This window comes from Ornithodoros turicata, chromosome 9, assembly GCF_037126465.1.
Source record: "Ornithodoros turicata isolate Travis chromosome 9, ASM3712646v1, whole genome shotgun sequence".
Classification (NCBI taxonomy): Eukaryota; Metazoa; Arthropoda; class Arachnida; order Ixodida; family Argasidae; genus Ornithodoros; species Ornithodoros turicata.
The window spans coordinates 33,298,593-33,313,173 of record NC_088209.1 but is presented as its reverse complement, the minus strand read 5'-3'; the positions used below and the strand labels follow the sequence as shown (position 1 = coordinate 33,313,173).

The window sequence follows — 14,581 nt, the reverse complement described above, 5'->3', positions numbered from 1 at the left end:
ATGAATGTGACGTCTTTCGCACGGGATGATGCACTCTGAACGTTACGTTTTCATAACGACCCTTTCGGACTGCTATAAAAGCTGCTCGATGACAAAAAGATGCGCATCGCCTACATGAGTGCTTCAGGAACGCATGCAGAGCATGGCTCGCGGCATTGTCTAATGCTTCCTATCTAAAGGAGCTTCCAGAAAAGCATTACTTTCATCGTTTGTCCGTTACATGCTTCAATTACATTCGCGTTAAACTGCGTGCACGATGGGGGGGAATACATCCAAGAACGTTCCCACTGATGAAGTTTCGAAGCGAGTTATTAAAGCAGCGAAGGGACCATAACGAAACAAACTCGAGCAAAGAAACAATTCGCCAGACATTCCCCTCTTCGCCATCCGCTCGCAGAAGCGTATAAAGTTTATAATTTACGCACGCTCGCCATGCTCAACGGTTCCAAAACAATTTTCCGGCCTCGGTGAGCCAGTCAGAGCCCAGGACCTGCGGGAAGTTAAGTCGTGCAGCGATAAATCTTGGAAGCTAAAGGAAGCGCAGCAGCAGCAGCGCGTCGTCGCACGGTTAACGTTTCCGCGACTCTGTTCGTGACAGGCAATAAATATTCGACGGTGGGCGTTGCTCTTATTTGTTCCTGCCTGTGGCCTCTTGCGAAGGCTGCCGATCACGATACCATTGTCGGATTTTTTTTTGCTGTTGTTGTCGCGTTAAGAGAACATACAACGTCCAGCCGTGCTCAAGGTGAACGCGCGTGTCTTGTCGGTGATATAGCGAGCAATTTTTCTTCACCGTGCTGGCGTGTAGATGTAATAATTAGGTAGAATGAGAAGAGAATACTTGAAGGCGTAAGGGGAGACGGTGGCATTGTTGTCGGGAGGTAAGGAAGGAAGGAGGGAAGGAGGGAAACACGGATGTAGAGCTGTCACTGTTCCTGGGATATGCGTATATACTCGATCGCGCGCGAGACTCCCGTGTCGTAAAAGCGTGCGTGACAAGGACGAGGTGACGATTGACGCGGTAGGAGGACAAGGTTGTTTTCGTCGCATGATTTGATTGATTGGAATTGAAATCGGGGGTGATGACGAGTTCGCACACGTGGCCAATGGCACGTTACTTATTTCAGTGTTTCGTTGCGAAGTGGAATACGTCACAGTGACGACGTGAGAAATCATGCTTGGCCAAAGCTGTAAAAAAAGACTCCCAGCAATACTTTTCGTTTCAATGGGAATCGCAAAAAAGTTCAAATCTAGATTAAGAACACAACAGGGACTCGTTTCGGAAACAACTATTTCCACTTCTATTGCCCGATCATCCATTCGACCTCAAACGTGTAAGGACACAAATGTGTTACTCATTCTGTTACGACAGTTTCGCTTCAGAAGCATCAATGCTGTTCCAAATCGCCCACCTGCCCAAATCGCCCACCACATCGTGTCTATGTATCTGAAAGAAAACTTGTTTCGCGAGTGTTGCTTCTTTCCTGCACCTCTTATCGCAGACGCGATGCTACCTAGCATTTGGCAGACGGCGTGGCCTCACACCTGTCCTCCTCCCCCAAAAAACGATTGGTCGTGATTGCGTCTATTTGCAGGAGGTTGTGTTCAGCTGCCCGGTTCGGAAGTCCACTCGTTTCTGGCTGCAGAGCAACCAATTGGAAGTGAGCAAATGGCATTACGTCGTTAAGGAAACAGGTCCTACAAATTTAATGTGACTCCTTCGCGATCAGAAAGGATCATGAGCAGGAAAAGGATAGTAAGAGAGAAGAATGAAACGAAAAGGAGATAGTTCGAGTGGAAGAGGATCTACTAACGGGTGTCATTCGTTTAGATTTCAGAGAGACATGCCGGATTAGTGAGGGTTGCTAACGTTGACTGCGTATAGGTCCGGTGCCTGTATGCTGTGTCATCTTGTAATGCATGCTCAACGGTTCCAAAACACATAGTTGTTTAACACATGTTTGTTTAAGATTATGGGAATTGATGTTCTTAGGCTGGAACACATAGAAAGGACAAATACATACAAAGCCTCAAGTGCCTACGAAATTAATGATGAAAGAAGAGGGGCTACAGCTAGCTAACCTTTTCAGTGACTTCCCAAGCAGCACAATGTACTGAAAGTCGAGTGCAATAGGGGTGGTCGGTATTCGTCTTATCAGAGTACTTCAGTTTCACGAGCCTGTTCAAGGCCATCCACCTACCCGTCCACCCCTATTGCACTCGACTTTCAGTACATTTTGCTGCTTGGGTTCCTTCTTTCATCAGCTCAGTTTGAGTTTGATTATCGAAAAAGGAAAAAAACGGAAGATATTGAAGTCGTCACCTGACGAATTCTGCTACTCCCACAAAGGAAATGAAATGAATGAAAGTAGAAAGAAAACTTTTATTTCATCAGTGTTTGTTCGCTCTCGCTCTTGAAGCGTTCATAATCTTGGATTGGAATGGAAAAGAAAGAAAAATAAGGAGAGGTTAGTCCCGCGTTCATAATCTTCCTCACGCTTAATCTGATCATCTTTGCACGTTGACGCCAGCTGTGTCAACAACAACAACCACAGATAAGTGATGATGATGTAGTGGGATGTTTCGCCGCTGAGGGAGCTCCCTATCCCATTGCTTAAGGGGGAAAAGATAGAACGGAGCCAACAACAACAACAAATAAGTTAATGACAATGAATGGGGAAATTCGCCACTTGAGGTGCGGCCCACTACCCCAAGGCACAATGGGGCAGGATGTGATGTGAACGGAGCCAAGCGAAGACATCCCCCACCTAATGCTGTTTGTCAATATAGTATTGCTTTCCTGCAACAGTGGGTCTCATATATTACAATCGCCCTTATAGACAAGACGTTTCCAAAGGGCCATAACAATACCAATCAGCCAGATTTTCAAAAACTTGCATCATCTCCGCCGAATAGACTTACTGATTTATTTGCATTTCTTTCGCAGACTTTTTTTCTCTCTCACTCGCTCTTTCCGTACCGGATCTCTCAAATCACTTAACCTAATTTATGCAGACATATAATAGTTCGCTGCAGCCGAAGCGAAAGCAGACAGGAAAACATATCCACGGCTCGCAGCAAAAGACCATGCCGTCTGTCGATATGGTACGCGACTGAAAGCCACCGATGCGTGCGGGGAAAATATTTCAGTCTGGGCGGAATTGTGCGAGATTTGACTTCGACGCAACGTTACAGACGACGAAACGATAAACAACGCGAGTGGGACGTTGTCGAAATTTCCTTTATACATTGAAACGGCCGTCTTCCGGGGTATGCAGCTTCACGGAATGTTTCGAAAACGCCAACATTTATACTGCCTTAAAAAGAAAAGATGCCAATTCTTGATTTCGGTTTGGTGCATCAGCGCCAGTACTGTCCGTTATACAATAAATAAGTATGCCGGCTGCGTTATCCTTGCATTTTTGTACCGTGGCACGCAGGCATGCCATGGTCAGACGATTGGGTATGCGCTTACATAACCTTTCTTATTTTTTTTATTAGCTGTTAGCGCCGCGAAGCAACTGTGGCTATGGGCGGTGTACAGATGTGTACAGATGGAGAGAAGACAGCAGGAAGGAGCGAGGGACAGGGGGGTTAGTACGCGTCTTGGGCAGACTCCTTTCGTATTCATTCGAATGCTACTTGGGTAGGCTAGAAAGATGCGGTAGAGCGGCAATAAAGGTCAAGCGAGCGGTAACTGATATAAGCCAGCAGTGAGCGAATATAATTGCTTGTTTAGAACGCGTGATACAGCGCAGAGCAGAAGAAGAAAATTCACAAAGGAGTGGAGAGTAGCAGCCCGCAACACGCCTCTGGTAACTCTGGGGAAACTATAGAACCACATTACTTAGAGGTAGGTGGTAAACGTGTAATTCAAAATAACGGCCTGCAATATGCGCAATAAATGAAGGATATAGCTATAATACCGAGTAGCAAAAAGATGTTGCACCAACAGCAACGTGTGTAAACGTTCTCCTAACGGCAAAAGATTGCACGAATAGCTAGTTCTAAATGCTTGCAGTCAATACACACCCAAGTGTTCTAATATACCCGCAGAGGGGCAGGAACTGCGCACCCTTTCCATTAACGTACGATAAGAATGTGATCTTCACGGAATAAATGGTTTCATTGAATGCTTTCATGGCGGGACGCAGCGCGTGGATACTTAATGATGGCGGAAGAACACTTATTGAACGGGGCCTGTTGCGGTTCCGGCGCTTTATCACTGCAAAGCGCTCTGGGGGAAACCGCACGTGAATAAAATCGTGGCTGTAGAAACCACAGTCGTTGCAGTTTTCCCTGGGGCGCGTCGAGTCTCACTGTTGTCACGATCTCATTGGTTTATTCAATGAGCCATCTGTGCTAGATGAGCACGGCAAAGCGGGCGAGTGGGAGCACGGCGACAACTAAGACGAAACACGAGGACAACAAGGATAGGGTGACTGCTTTTCGTTGTCCCCGTGAAACACGACGACGACGGCGACAGCCTCGTTACCGTACTGCTGTCAGTGCTAGATACATAACTCGACTCTATATACTGCACTTTTCGCATGGCGCATCTACTGGAATAGAGAGGACTGAATCGGGACTAAACCTAACATCACGAACAGGGTTCGACTTCCATTCATATCCCATAGGGGCACACATTGCAAAACAACAACAACAACAAATAAATCATGACTATGGCCTGGGGTGATCCACCGCTTGAGAACAGTACACTACCCCATTACACGCGAAACATGAGATGTGAAATATGAAAATGAAGTTATGTGCAAGTACAACTCTTGAACTCCCCTCCACTGGCTGCGCAGCACTACGTTACACAAAAGGAACAAAGAAACACATGAAAGAAGCGCCAATAGTCCGAGAGATGCAGGGGAGGACCCTACAGCGTCTGGAGCAAACCGGTAGCCAAGAGGAACTCCAAGAACATCAGAAGACCTCGACGGTGTTGCACATGGCTCTGACATGGGCCAAGAATTGCAGCCACATTGCACAAGATAGTCAAGTCAGTATAGTCAAGTACATAGCCAAGGTTGTAGATAAGTCAAAACATGTTACATGTCAATGTAATTAAGACACGTAGATATGAGCAGATATTCGAGATACATTTGGTGGGCACACAGGGCAGTACCGGTCTATAGCCGTCACGCGTAACTACTTAAGGCGGACTCTCTTCTTAAGAAGTTTATGGGGAATTTTTGTTCGCAGGGTTCTCGTAAACCCAGCTAAATTTCTACACGAAACAGGTACATGCCTGTTCCCCTCGTGTTTATTTAGGGAATGACATATTTTTGAAGGCCTGACGCGATCCACTGACTTTTGGCGAATTAAAGTTTGTCAAATTTTCAATACATGAGAGTCTATGGGAGATGCAACAGAATCGCTTCTCTCGGCACGCCCGCCCGCGATATTTTGGGCCAAAATGATGTCATTCCCGACATTAGCAGTCGGAAAATTGATTGCAATCAACAAATTCAACACGCTTATACTGCAGTTTTACGGATCCCTGCGAATGAAAATAATGGCTTTGTCTTTTGCTATCATGTACTGCACGCTGGCGCAGACTACATTACTTCCTTAGAGCGCGGGAGGAAAGCAAAGCGAAGAAAACAATTTTGGGACGATGCAGCCAACTCCCTCCGGAAGCGAACGTTAACTAGACCGCATGAGTCCGCCTTAAGGTTGAGAATGCCGCCGGTGTGAGAGCTCCTACTCAACAAAGACGAACAAGTACCGTAGCAACACATTAGTGAGGGCGGCTCGTGAAACACAGTGGCGTCCTGCAACATAACCAGTCGTACACGCTTTTAAGTGCACCTGTGCAAGCTAGTTCGATATGACCTACACGCTACTCACAGACCAGTTCGTGAACCAAATCAACCATTTGTTATAAGGCGGTTGAGTTGAGTGTTGCCTCGTGTTTCTTGAATAGAATATTCACCCGTTTTTTTCACCCATATTACCCGTTTTTTTTACCCGTATTTCACCCGTTTACGAAATGCTCAAAATATCACGAAGCCTGACTGCCGAAAAATCTCAGACCAGTGTGCCACACGGCCGCCGTCCCCCAGAAACAAAACGACGTCATTTACCTTCTCCAGTTTCGTGTTTCCTTGACGGTCGTGAGCAACCTTGGCAACCATTCCCACGGGGCAACTTTTTCGAGCAATTATGAGCAATTTTCCAGATGCTGGTAGTCGGCCGACACCGGCAACCCCCAGCAACTCGAGTTGCTCGAAATGGCTCGGAATCGCTCCCGGATCGAAAAGGTGGTGCTGGTGAAAGGGCACATAGGTGGGCAACGCCACGACTGACGCCCTGGGGGACTGTGCGTCCTGGGCCGACTTCTAAGGGAACTGTGCCGACATATGTCTGAAAGCGACCGACCGAAAAAAAGTTGCTCACACACCGGCCAATCAGCGAGGGGAGCATTGCCACGGGACTCGCAATGGCGTGGTGAATTTCGTTCGTGAGTTATGGGTTGAAATCCTGCAGGTGCAGCGGAGATATAGATTTTTTTTTTTTTTTACCAACGTCACACAAACATGGCAACAGTGATTTTTTGAAGATTTCTTGATCATTTGGCGTAATAAACTGACTAAAATTTGATGTATAGCAGCTAAAGAAAAGACGCCACCAGTTGGATTCGAACCCACATCCTCCGTCCGCCACATGGTTGCTTGTGGGTGGGGCTAGCGATTTTGCTATACGTGTGAACGTGGTCTCGAAACTGCTCAGTAGACGTTGGTTCGCGCTGCAGGAAGAAGTTGCCACGTGTGAACAAATCTCCCGTGTATATAGCCCCGTGTTTCAAACAACTCATCCCGCCCAGAACAACAACAACCTCATCCCCAGGACATCTCGTTCTGAGTGCCGTTCCTGCAACGCATCAAGCTTTGGCATCGACAGCTGCTGCCAGGATTCAACCATGCAGGAGCAGTCTTGATGACCGCAGGAGCGTAAATCTCTTGCTGCCTCGGGACTATCGGCCGCCAGATGTCTCTGAAAGACAGTTAACTGCACACTCCTCGCGAGCTAGACACGCATTGTGCAGATCCTTTCTTCGGCTTGAGTGCTACCGCAAATGACTGTGCGCTCGACGGACCACGGCTCGCTGACGCTCCGTTGATCATATGGACGGCGAAAGGTGCTCCCCCTGCTTTGCATGGTACCCCCCGTGCGACTGTGCACGTTGGAGCATCCCTATTAAGTAGCAATTAACTAGCCTTAGCCGTATAGTAGCCGTAGTAGTAGTAGGCCTAGCCTTAGTAGCCTTTGACTATTAAGTAACACTTGATCGGGACAAATTAGCTACAGTGTGCTCACGGAAGTGGGGATACCTAGTGCACTGACAAGATATTGTTTATGATGGCAATTGATGTTGTGAGGCTGGAAAGACCATGTATGTATTTGTCCTTTCTATGTTGTTCCAGCCTCAGAGCATCAATTGCCATCATGTTCAACTGATGCCGCTTGCGTCGATCCCTCCGTATGAATGTGTGTATGAGTAAGAGAACATGTAATAGTGAAAGTGGGATGACTGAGAGGGTGGTTGGTTTGTCCCTACAGATGACGCACCTGTTAGAGTGGGTTAGCTTAGCTCAATTGGTAGAGCCCTGGACCGGTAATCCAGAAGATGTGGGTTCGAATCCTACAGCTGGCTAACCTTTTCAGTGTCTTCCTTCTTTCATCAAGATATTGTTGTCTGAGGAATCTAAACGGAATCTCGTTGTCTGAGGTCCAGCGGCTTCAATTATCCACAGACACAATACTTACTTTTGTTGTTACTTAAAAGGGTTGCGACAGGTCATCCCAGGTTATCGCAGATAACCGTAAAAGACGGTTCTTTGCACCGATATGAACCTGCAGTGAAAGTTTCACAGCGATGAGGGTAATAGAAGCTGAGAAAAGGGGCACCACGAATACCGAAACAGATGCGACTCTGACATCACAGCCCTCGCCGCCGCCAGTGACGCAGCGCATGAGAAGTCACGCGCTTACGACTGCCAATGGGAATGGGCATAGCTATCAGAGCTCTGTGACGTCTGTGCTTCGCTTGTGAGTGTGCTCCAGGGCTTATATCTCGCTAACTGCGACACGTTGAACAATATCTTTCTTCTTCTTTTTTTTTTTTTTTAGTATTCTGGCATACAGTACAATGAGTACATGATGTAATGGAGCACATGCTTGAAAGTGTCCCAACCCCTTTAAAACTGTCGGTTACGCATTCCACCACCAGTGGGTGACTAACGGAGCTAACCTACACGACGAAGATTACGTTAAGAAAGTGTTCATGGACAAACCTACCAATCGAGAACGGTGTGCAAAACAAAGTGCGAAAAACATTCCAAGGACCATCCATCACAAACGAAAGCAGATGCTAGACGCGTCTGTAGGCAGGGAAGCTGACACGGTTCTTCCATATATTCGAAACGACATCGATCGCGTGAAGTGAGCAAATGTACTCGGGGGGGTTATGTTTAATGGTGGCGAAAAAAAAGGAGACTTTGGCCTGGAATACAGTATGCTGTCTCCTTTCCTGTTTTCCTTTCATTTATGAGTCTGTCGAGCATTACGAGCAAACTTGCGCATTAACATGTCATGTCCCTGTTATCCTCGTTACGGCTTCCAGGCAGTCTCATGAAATTTCAAAGCGCGTTCTGGCACGAGCTGTCATCTGAAAGATTTAGTAGCCGTGTGCGAGACTAAACATGCTACTAAACTACTTGCGCTCATTGCCAGAGATACTTTCTGCTTCCCTTGATACGAAATGCCGGCCCACGAAATATATATATCTCTTCGACGTTACGACCGCCTACAGCCTCACAATTTATCCATGCGTCATCCGCCGTACTTCCTCGCGATGCGAATCCGCTGCGCAGTAAATAACCCTAAATTTTTAATCGTCTTCCGAATGACGCGCACATATGATAAACGCGCGCCGCGCACCTTCTATACCTTCTATATAGGGACGTTGTTCATCCGTCGCAGTGGTATTGTGTCCGTTAGCGCTAAGGGCAGAGTTCGTACAATAGGGCACCCAATGGAATTTCGAGGGTATAATTTAAACGAAGTTGAGTCGAAAGGGAATAATCTTGCGACCTTAGAAGGGGTGTGACACCCTGATATGTTTTCATATGTCGATCAGTTAGGTTGTTCGTTACATGACCCGTTCATTGTGCTGTACGCTAGAGTAATTAAAAGGGGTGTGAAATCCCCGACGAATTAACGAGAACGAATTGATTGATTGATTATAAAAAGAAAAAAAGGAATGGAAAGGAAATAGGAACGGAGGTTCATATCGATGCAAGTTGATAAGTAAATTAAAAATATATGAAGAAATTGAATTTGACACCCGACCAATTCTGCAACTCAAAAAAAAAAAAAGAAAAGAAAAGAACGGAAAGGAAAAGGAAATAAATAAAGGGAAGAAGAGAGACCCCCACGTCATAACACACGCACCAACGAAAAAGTCTCGGAGTCACCATCATATACAAACCGATAACACGTGCGCAGCACCAACGACAGCGCAATAGCAACAACAAACACACGGTACTGCGTCAACAATCACATCACACACCGACAGTGTACAGAACCTGTTCCTTTTTTTGATAATACTTACTTACTAATAAACGAATTCCAAAGAACACTGTGCGATGCAAATAATTGTGCGTCAAGTAATTGTGTATCTATTTAAGACGAAGTGTCGTCACAACCCTTTTTAAGTAAAACGCAAATAATTATTCAAGTATTCACGCATCACGGGAGAGGTCATCTTAACATTGTAAAACGATCTGTATATTTCCACAATAAGTCTCGCGAACACGAATAGATCTCAAACGTTTCAAAAATTTCCCTTCGGAACCTGATCAACCAGGAACAAAGGAAAGAGAGAACTCTCTAAGCCATTTTCAAACTTTCAAAACACTAGTATATCTCTATCGCTCTCCAAAAAAAGAAGAATGAGAAGAAACATCATAATTTCGCTCCCCCCCCCTCCCCAAGAAGAAGCTATTGTAAGGCCGGTTAAACTTTAAAAAAAGCGCACTATAAGAATTCCCTGAGGGTTCCTCGGATACACATCCAGAAATCAAAGATTCTCAAAGGCTTTGCGAGGGGTACCCCTCGTCCTAACGGCGTCCGTGGGGTCCATCCGGGCCCAAAGTGCTCCTAGCTTACCTCGGTAAACGTCGGAAGCGCGCGGCCTTCAATGGGTCTCTTGTGATCTATAAGAGGCAGTCGAGGCGAAAGCTGGCCTCCGCTAACCGAATATTACGCTGCGTGGGCGTGATACAGGGGCACGTACAGGGACGGTCTGTTCCCACTGGAAAGGTAAATCTTGCGGAAAAATCTCCAACAGGTGGGAGGAAGTGTATTTTGGTACTTCGTTATCAACCACCGGGGCATTGCACGTCATGTTACACCAGCGTAATTGATGTGCGCCGCTGAATTCGAGAAAAATAGCTCGCACGTCATCGCATTACTGTATAATGTGCAGTTGATATATAATATTATGGCTAGTATTTTGACCTGTAGTATATTGAGGTCTGTTCTTTTATATATATACATATACATCGCTATTTGAGCAGCGTGGCCTACGACTATTCGTCACGAGCAAGGTAGTTTGGATTTAATCCACATGAATTTTATCTGGTGTGCGTTTTTAAGTTTTATCCACACAATTTTATCCGGATATTTTAGAGATTTTCTCCAGACGGGATGTGAAAGCCAATCTGAATTCAATTTTACACGGGAAACTCCCGGTTTATTTTCTTGTAGTGTTGGCTGTTTGGAAAAGTCCAGGTACGCGCAACATTAGCTTTAACTGTTTTTGTAACTGTTTCAGATTTAACTTTTTCCCGCTTTCTTCTACATCTGCCCACTGAGGGAGAGACTTTCTTTCCCTTCCTGGAGGTACTGTAACTGAAGTGCGCCGAAACACGACAGCTAATCCAAGCGTGTAGAATCCGCACCATTCAATCAAGCGTGCATCGATCTCCACGTTTCGGAAAACAGTAGAAACTGATACAATGTTGCTGGGACAGGGAGTTCTGTAAACAGAAACTATGAGAGGTCACCCGAAATCAAGAACAGCAAAGCGCATTTGTTTTTACTCTGTGTCACATTTCTAGCGTTGTATATATTCGCTAAAACTATACAAAAATCCGGGTTTTATCAAAAAAATCCCACTGGAGACGATCTTCTTAAGAATACCCTGATATTTTTTGAACCCTGCTCACGAGAGAGGAACGCTCATGAACGGCGCCACCTTAATTTTCTTTAACCAGCGCTACCATCCTGTACGTGACGTCGGTTGCATGGGACGGTGTCCCTAAGCGACTTGTGCCTTGCCACCAAGCTGCGGTGGGGTCCACGGCCGCGCTCTATCCTACCTTGCGAGGTGAGAGAGCAACCAAACTGAGCAGGTGTTGTGTCGGTATGTACAGCCTCGCCCTTACCTTGTTCCCTATTGGCTCCAATAACTAGCTGCATCACTCCTCTACGTTGTGACAGGTATAGTGCGCAGAGAACGAAACCTACATGACTCCCACAGGCGGTGGCACCCGGTGCGGCGCTGCAGTATAAACCGGCGCATGTATTAAAAGGGAGTCTGGCCATTAATGGGACCTGCCTATACTTGAGGCTTCACCAACTTTTTTGAGGTATCTAGCCAATCACAGGTCGAAAAACAGTTGTCTATTATTACGTCCATACGGTACTTATACCTCTCCCTTCTTTACTGGGTGCCACCATTTTGGAGAAAATTTATGGATTTGGATTGGAACGGATATCACTGGTGACGGACGAAAACGACGATTTTGCGCCTATTTTTATCAACATGCCTCTGAACGGAGAGAGGCATGTTGGGAAGGGTCAGAATTGCAGAAATGGTTGCTCGCAGAAATCATTGACCAGGAGAGCGGTAGGACCACTTCTTCGTAGTAGACAGCTGCCGGTATGAACTTGTAAATCTTTAAACTTTTAATGCGCAAATATGTATGTATAAATAAAATTCAACGATATAATGCAAAATCTTACGTCTGAGGTACGTCTTTTTTGCTATTTTCTTGGGACCGCGGACTTAACTAGGACTAACGTTAGCAGGGAAACATCTCATTTCACATAAATAATGATGGCGGAAGAAAGTGAAGCGGGTTTCGCTGATGCGTACATGAGGATATATACTCACAATAGGAAATTAAAGTAGTTTGAGAAAGTTTTTTTGTCACGAAATCTCCGCTCCGAGAACCTCCGCCCCATTTTGGAGAAATTTTATTGTCATGGCGCCCCCCCCCCCCCCCCCATGGAAAACGGCACCCAGTTTGATTGACAAGTCCAGCCTCTTTTTTAGGCTCCTTGTAATGGCTGGACTCTCTTTTAATACACGGCACTGATCCGGCGGAGTAACCAGGTGTTATCCGACGGAGTATTCACCCTTTCACTGTTTACAAACAGAACGCACAACCGGAAGTTGTCTTGGGTTCCCAGCGTCGGCGGCTACATGGCGGCACGCCGCGTCACTGATTTCAGTTAAACCCTTTCAGTGTTTACAAATACACAGTGAAAGTGTTTGCTCAAACAAGTGACAGGACGTGGTGCCACAGGCAACCACTTACGCTGGGAACCCTGGACAACTTCCGCTTCTGTTTCTGTTTTTCTGTTTCTTCTGTTGTGGGACAACTTATGTCTTTTGCTCGTAAACAGTGAAAGGGTGAACAGGCTCGCGGAGTAACTCTGGCAGGGTTGACTGGCTACATTTCGTGCCGTCCTTACGTTGAACACGAGTCACATATCTATGCATGTGAGTGCGCGTCGAGAGTAACCACAAATATAGCCTTGCCACGCTTTTCGCAGCTGACCTAAAACGCCTTAGCAGGAAATAGCACCGAATATCTGCATAGGGAATGTATATTATATGCAGCGCACGTGCGGCTCAATTGGTGAAAGAGTCCCACATCCTTGAATTTCGTTCTTATGCGCACCGTATGTAGAGCAGGAAACTGGAGAGCCACAAGCCACGCCGCGAACGAGAGGAGAGAAGCCTGCATATTCTTTACGGTCTCCAGCGGGGAATATAAAATGGATGAAGCTTGAGGAAAAAAATGAGTGGAGATGCAAGATCACGTTTCTCAATTTACCCTTCCCCTCTACCTTCTTCCGCTGTCACTTGAAGCCTCCGCCCGTCTGCACTGCTGAATAAGTGCGTTCTAAACTCAGGTGCGCGTTGCTCTTCGCATTGCAAAAACATGCTCGAAAATTTAAATATTTATCGGGACCGGCTTTCGTCGCATCCACCACTCTCACTGAAGTGTGGAATGTAAACCATTTCGGCTCGCATTTTGATACTTTGCTAGGTATTGAAATATTTGTGGAGAACGCGCTGATATGTTAAATCATCTCACGCGGTGGAGCAGCTACGTAGGTAGGCCGCTATTCGACATCAAAATCGCGGGTTCGTTCCCAGCCGAGGACAATAGCAATGTGGAGGGGACTGAATCATTGCTCCCAGTACCGCGTGTACGTAGGAGCGATTTCATCATAGAACAACAGGGTGATCGTGATTATCCACAGTCCTACACTGCGGCCTGTTGCCCCACATATACGTGGTCTGACCCATCTCACGTGTAAAGCTACTCGAAATTATCGTTGCGTATAATGTTATTTATGTGTATGGAAAATGTGAGCGACAGAGGTTTGTCTGAAGCGCTTCCAACGAATGTCACAACCGTAGGCAATAGATCTGCAGGTCTACCTGTAGATAGCAGGAAACCTGCTTCTCCACTTTCAGTTTACACTTTCGTGCACCGGATAGCACGACTCAAGCGGGTTACCCGATACCGCATCACATGCTTCACGTCACCTGATAGATCACCAGGGTGCCCGCTGCCGAAAGCGCCTGCCGATTTGTTTAGCCTTGTCCTTTTTTGTTCGTGTGCTCTTGTTATATCGTAACCCGGGTACCCTTGCTGAATCAGTCGAGTTCTGGACGCCGACTCATAAAGACGCAAGTGTGGCGTCTTTTCTGTAGCAGTGGATTGGTTCCACTCAGTGTGAATGTCGTGAGACTAAATAAACCAGTTATCCAGTTTGACGATGCGTCGCTTTGCTCCTCCTGGACGACAACAGGTTAAAAACGTTTACGACAAAGCTTGTGTTCCTCGATACAAGAAAGAAGCAGGAGGAACTAGCTGCTCGCGGAGCATCAACTTTGAGCGTTGTTCAAGAACAGGGGCGCATTTGCTGCAGAGAGCAAGAAAAGGCTGCTCCTGGTGCGGAGCAGCACCGTAAGTGTCACCCAGTTTAAAAAAAAAAAGACCCTAAGGCGCCAAAAGAGCACTAGTAAAGACAAGTGTACAAAGGAATGAAAACCACTCCGGCAACAGAGACGTCCTCTGCACTAGCAGACTTCATCTTCTTGTAAACAACTGTTCTGCACTATCGCCAAGTGCTTATCCCGAACATCGCTTCATCAAAATCCGAGTACAGGGGTACACTTTATCAGGTAAACATACCGATGAAAAGACGGATAGGATAACATAAAAAACAGAAAACTGAACATCAAAGAGAGTTTACCACG

At 46.3% G+C, this 14,581-nt stretch overlaps 1 protein-coding gene across 3 annotated transcripts in view; it reads right to left on the bottom strand.

Moving 5' to 3' along the window:
• The window catches only part of LOC135368686 (GTPase-activating Rap/Ran-GAP domain-like protein 3), a 487,058-nt gene that overhangs the window by 319,873 nt on the left and 152,604 nt on the right, over positions 1-14,581 (bottom strand). The gene's annotated exons all lie outside the window — the stretch shown is intronic.